The 6,333-nt window shown below is 39.8% G+C and overlaps 1 long non-coding RNA gene across 1 annotated transcript; it reads right to left on the reverse strand.

Annotated features, from left to right (window-relative positions):
* Positions 1-208: 208 nt before the first annotated feature.
* LOC121685815 lies at positions 209-1,760 on the reverse strand. The gene is made up of 4 exons (XR_006023449.1): positions 1,698-1,760; positions 658-957; positions 426-567; positions 209-255 (listed from the first exon to the last, which is right to left on the reverse strand). It is a non-coding gene; the product is annotated as an uncharacterized LOC121685815 (long non-coding RNA).
* Positions 1,761-6,333: the final 4,573 nt, after the last annotated feature.

A 6,333-nucleotide genomic window follows, 5' to 3' on the forward strand; every position in this document is an offset into this window, starting at 1 on the left:
TGCTGCGAGGGAGAACGTGCACACGCAAGGGGCGCAGTTGAGCAGAGCTGCGGCTATCTGAATGGTCTGAACACAGAAGAGCAAGTGGCTTTGATAAAATGGCCCATTATTTGACATAATACCGGTATTACGATATTGTCTCAACTACATATCGTTTTCAAAAATATATCGGTCGTTGTCGTAATACCGATATATCGCCCAGCCCTATCCATTGCTTTGACTTTTTGCAGAACACCTGCTTGACGCATGGTTCTCCTATAAATGACAAGGATTATAATGATTACACAGATGCCTGAATAAAGATTTGACTAGTAGATGTCTCTCCACAGGAATAGAATGAACTTTTCAGCCAAGTATGCATTTTGAGTTAGCTGTGAACATGCTACTTATGGTTATTTTAGTATTTAGAGTACATGAAAACACACCTGTTGCCGTGGTGGCTTGTTCTCGTGCCACAATGCTCTCATTATGTTCCATGATGGCGAGGTAGGCCCTCTCCCTCGTAGGAGAAGGCCTGGCATTTAGGGAGGTACTTCAGGAGAGCTCTGTGAAAGATCTCCAGTGGCCCTGTGTGAAAAGGAGAATATATAGTACTAATTAAACATGTTCAATAGGATATGTTCAAAACATGTGGGTATAAAGGGTGTCAGTTCTTACCAGTATGTTTGAAGAGGGCCATCTTCTGAAGATCTTTCAAAAGCCTTTTATCAAAGACGAGTGACGTCAGGTCCTGATATGCCACCGAGTCCTTCTTCAGCCACATCCTCTTCTTCTGCTCCTCAGCTGTTAGAGGAGCATGGTCACAGTGATGCCGCTTTCCATCCGTGTCAGTCCATCGATGTTCATTGACCACATGGTGTGGAATGCACTTCCACCTGTTTTGTAGTGCCTTTCATCCGTTTCACCAACTTCAATGCTGGCACTGGTATCAAGGCCAGGTGTACTTGGGCATGGTGACTATAAAACAAACAAGAGGTTTTTTTCAAACTATATTCCACTAATTTAAATCAGACAGTAGTCTTAGATATACTAAAGATAGGTGTAGTGGTGAAATAAGAGGTGGGTAGGCTAAACTGCAGTAAGGAAAAGCGCTACTGGATGTTTTTTTTTTTTTTTTTTTTAAATACATAAGACATTCAGAATATATGATAATGGTGAAGATTACTGTTTACAAGTGGTATGGCTACTAGTAGTAGATAGTTCCCTGAGTGCATACACACTATTAGGAAGTGCATTGAATGTATTGAGTGGTGGAAAACTATCAAGAGGTGGATAAACTATTTCTGAAATTCAGTGGTGGATAAACTGCGCTTACTTGCGATTAGCCTCCACTGCAGCCATGATTAGAGATAATATTATCTAGGCTACTTACAAACTGTTCTTGTAAGTTCAATAACGTTAAAAACATTTGAATAACGTCAGACTAACATAGTAAAACATGGTGGATTTACATCGCAAATAGCAAACTTATGCAGCTAACACACAATGGACACGATATTCATAACTGTCCAACGTTACATTGCTAACTTTGCTTCCTCGTTGCTGACGAGTGGAGTTAGCGAGGCAGCAAGCGACCAAAACATACAAGATATTTACTTTATAAACAGCCAAATCATATGAGATGTGCTGCTTTACAGCAGACGACTATATCAGTGTGTTCTCAGTCGAGAAGTAGAGTCGAGTCAGAAAAACCTTACCTCCAGGCAAATGCGTTTAGCGCAGCTAGCACTGCTAGTTCCAGAAGTTCCTGGCTGTTCGTCATCATCTGGCAAGGTAAATATCGACGGAATTGCGGTTTTCACAAGCGCGGGTCTCTTCACTCCTAAGGGGTTCTTCTGCCTTGAAATGTAGACTGCACACCGTCAGATGTTTTAGTGCTTCAATGGCTGTGTCCTCTCCGAACTTCGGGTTATTGATAGCCCGTAGCCACTTTTTGCACAACTCCAACTCTTTGGGTTATCTATGAAAATGTACTCCCGTGTATTTTCCTTGTGCTGGCTGAACATCCCGGTAACATGCAAGTGCACACCATTTCGTAATTCACTAATGAGTTCGCAAACTAAGTCTTCACTAGAAATTGTTTGAAATGATTTCCAGGTAGAGTAGAGTGGAGCTCAATGCTCGGGCCTTGGTTGACAGATTATGGGCGGAGTTGAACAATTGAGTTCGACAGTGGGAGTGGCCTGCGGAGCTGAGCATTGCAATGCACTATGGGGATTGTTGTCTGCAATCCACAAGCACTAAAAAGTCATTTTCTGCCTTTTCTCGGTCAAGAAGTCACCAAATTAGAAATTTATGCTACTATTCTACTACATATATGACCCACTTTCAATACATATTCATGTCTCCACTGGTGGAATGTCCCTTTAAAGTGTAGTTTCACCAACTGGCAGATCAGCATCACTTATTAAGGTTTTCCAAATGTGAACCGACGATAGGCTTAGCTGGTGAGCTTCAATTAACGGGCTTTGGCTTTTTCAGAATGTCCTTAAGGTCGAATGGATAGGTCATAGGCCACTTCTATTTTTGGATGCTCTCTTAATGGTGTTGGTGTTTAAAACACATTTTTATTTTAATAATTGCCAGATGATATGTGATGATGCTTCACATCTTATTACAAACGAGGAGGCGAAATAGCAGGGCCCAGTAGGCCTACACAATGCCAGGAATGATGTACCGGGAATCTAATTTGAGTGACACATTTCAACAGGGTGCGTTAGAGCAGGCCTACACCTTACTAGAATATTATCAAATGTGTAGACTGTAACTTAATGTTATATGTGCAATTACAGGAGAACTTGATGCGTATGCTACTGGGTGATAGAGGATAGGCTACCCATGCCTTCCTACATTCATCACCCTTCCGATGCTGGAGCGCAAAGGTTTTACTTGGCCCACAGACGCAGAACCCGCGTTAAAATAGAAAATTACATTTGGGATTCTCATGGAGTCTATGGCCCACTTAATCTGTGACAAGGTAAGCTAGTTTAGGAAAGCATAATTTAAAGCAGTCAATACAATACGTAATGTCCACTGAATTATTTAATTGTGCTTTTGACATTAAATAGGCTATCCTAAACGTACGCATTTACACGGTCAGTTAGGCTATTCTCTGCCAAGCAAGGTCTCGTTCCTTGGCAGACGTTCAAGAATTGCTCTTTTTTGTTATTACAGTTCTCTCCTCATCGTAAGCTTCGAGGAGAACTTGCTACTCCGCCTCTGAAAATTATTACAGTGCTCGTTTCGCCGGTTTCACTCATGGTTTCGGCTCTCAATAGAGGATGCCTTTATAAGTTCGCCGTGAACACGCACAACTCTAGGTTATCTAACACAGGGTTAATTGAACTAACTTGTAACCGGTGTTTTGGAACTGACAGCTTGGGTTTAGTCGCCACAGGTTCAGACAACCCAGAGGTTATGTTTTATCTCAGTGTTTGTTAAACCTCCTTTTTGGAATACCCCCCAGGAGTCTCCAAGATTGTTTTTTTTAAAGATGACAATCACATCAAATTATATATAATTCAAAATCCTTAACCTCACGATCACTGAAGTTAAATTTAAACAATTTTTTGTCTTTCATTAAAAAAAAGTAGGCCTATATTCGTTTTTATATCAGCCAATAGGCCTACTAGGCTAGTTTAACTGTATGGAGCATTAGCAAATGGTTGACAAACTAAGCTGTGATGCAAGCAAAGAAAAAGGAAGCAAACATGATGGATCAAAAACATTCATGCAATCATGGCTCCAAACGGGAAGTATTAGAAAGAGAAGTGTGGTGAATATGTCGAGCAGAAACTGAAGTTGGTGACAATGAGCCCAGCACAAGTGACTAGTGAAGCTTTCATGGCACCTGCCAGCAACGACACAAAACAGTATGTATATTGTGAAATGGGCCTACGCTATTGTATTTTAATGCCAGTCATAATGGTGATACTTGGAGAGCCAATTGTTTTCTGAGGTGGTACTCATTGTGAAAAGTTTGAGAACCACTGGGCTAGACAATGAGTAGGCTATAAACATCCACAACGTGCTCTGGCAAAAGAGGGAACATGGAGTTCTCTTTATGGCATTATCTAGACATTATTTCATCCCCTCCACCTCTCCTCCTCCTTCCATTCTCTCTCTCCCTCTCTCTCTCCCTCTCTCAGTCTTCAGTCTCCAAAGTTGCTGTTTAGTAGTCTCGTTCCATTATTTCCATGGAGACGTGATCACCTGGGCATGATTTTCTCACTCATGTGTGCTGTGTGCTGCGGCTGATTACTCTTGAAGTGTGCTAAATGAGAGTGAGAGGAGTTCTAAGTGAGCACTATAAGGCCTACTCTATTTACTGCAACTCCTCTGCATGGGGCCAGCCAAGCCAGTGGCTTCAGAGATATACCTGGACATGTGGATACAGTAGTCCTAGACAATGGACTTTGCCTTTTGTTTATGATTACTTAGCTTTTGGCATTTTGTGAATGTTGGTTGCTGGTGCTACAGAGTTTTCTTTAACTCTTCTTGCAAAACTCTCTTCTACAGACAGTTATATTTGTTTTCTTTTACACCAACAGTCTATGATATATTGTATGTGCAATGCATTAGTGACTTATTATACAGGTTAAGAAATCAGTACTGATAATGGTCTGATCAATAATTGCATGCTTAAACACCAAATAAAAATCACCAGATTATCATAGATCCTTTAAAACTGGTGTGATGTGGGCTCTCTTTGTAGTCCTGGTTAAAACACGTGCTGTAGCATTTTTGTATTATCTTATTTAAAACAAAAGCATTGCAATAGTCAAGCCTGCTGGTAATAAAAGCATAGACCAACTTGTCTGTATCTAAATGGGAAAGAGAAGAATGACTGTTCAGCATATGGTTTTAAAAATGTTTTTAAAAGCATTTTAAATTATGTTTATAACATTCATTTAATAAAAGCGACTCAAGCATGAACCGAAATCCCTTTTTTATCGGTATGCACCACGTCCCATGCCCACTCTCTGGGCTGCACTGATTAAGAGCCTATTCACTGGACCTGGGGCTTCTCACTCGGCCATGGTTCAAAGTGCTGACGCATGACCGGTTCAGCGGGGCGAGGATGACACGCCTGACAGACTCCTCACACAACTCCTTGACCTCTCCAATAAACCAACTTCATGCGCCAGACTGTTTTGCAAATGTGTACACAAACATCAGTTATCAGTTATTGTTTCATAAAAAACTTCCAAAAGCACAGAATGGGCTTCTCTTCCAGACAGAAACACACGTGAAAGAGCCATAAAAGGCCTTGAATGAACAGTATGCATGCAAACTGCATAGAAGAATGGTTCAGCAATGAGCTATAATGAATTGAATAATGACATACATTATATGCAAAGAATACACTTTTCTGTTTATGTTTTCATGTGGCACAACATATTTTCATTCAAAGCATAGAACACAGAAGATTATCTACAGTAAGGGCTATATATTATTGAATGTTAGCTTTACATAAACTCTTCTTGGTTATAACTTATTCATGGCTAGGTACGAATAGACTGTACCAACGTAGACTATACCAACTGTCTTGTTGCCTTATTATCATGTCAGCTGTAAGTGCAGTTCTCTTTTTCTCTTTGTTCTCTGTTCTAATGTGAAATGCATAAGTAGGGTAATTGTGGGCAGACATTTATTGCCGTTAACTACTGCACACAAACTAGAAAAGCTCATGTTAACAAGCCTATTACACATTCATTCATCTACTCATTCTAATCATGTTCTAATTATGCTCAAAAACTGTGTTGCTTTGTCCTTCTGTAATGTCTTCTATGTCACTCTCCCCACAAAAAAGATTATAATTTTTTGATGGAATAAACCAACTTAATGGTTGAAAGTATGCAGTATTCAGTTGGAAGGTTACATAAAACATAAAATATTCAAAACCATAAAAGTCAGTCTCCAAATCTCTAAAAGCAACTATAACTTTTCAGAAATTTAAATGGGAGATCTTTACCTCCACTCCATTGGTTAGAAAGCTAATAACTGTAAAAAGCAATGGAGTAATCATGGTTTTTTTTGTATGTAATCATGTTATGAGTTGTGCATGATGTAAGCTCTGAATAGGAGCAGATATGACACAGCTGGATTTTTCATGGTAACCTTATATTGTATATAGTATTAACATGTGTGTGTGTGTGTGTGTGTGAAGCAAAACCTTCTCAATAAGCACTGCCATGTGTCACTAATGAATCAGCTCTACATAGAAGCCAAATACAATATTCGGTAACGCTAGAATAACATGTGCTTATTGTGCTTACCTAATAAGCACATGTTATTCTAAAGTGTTTCCCAATATTCCTTCTAAATGAATGA

Source organism: Alosa sapidissima, chromosome 16 (genome assembly GCF_018492685.1).
Source record: "Alosa sapidissima isolate fAloSap1 chromosome 16, fAloSap1.pri, whole genome shotgun sequence".
In the NCBI taxonomy this organism is placed as follows: Eukaryota; Metazoa; Chordata; class Actinopteri; order Clupeiformes; family Clupeidae; genus Alosa; species Alosa sapidissima.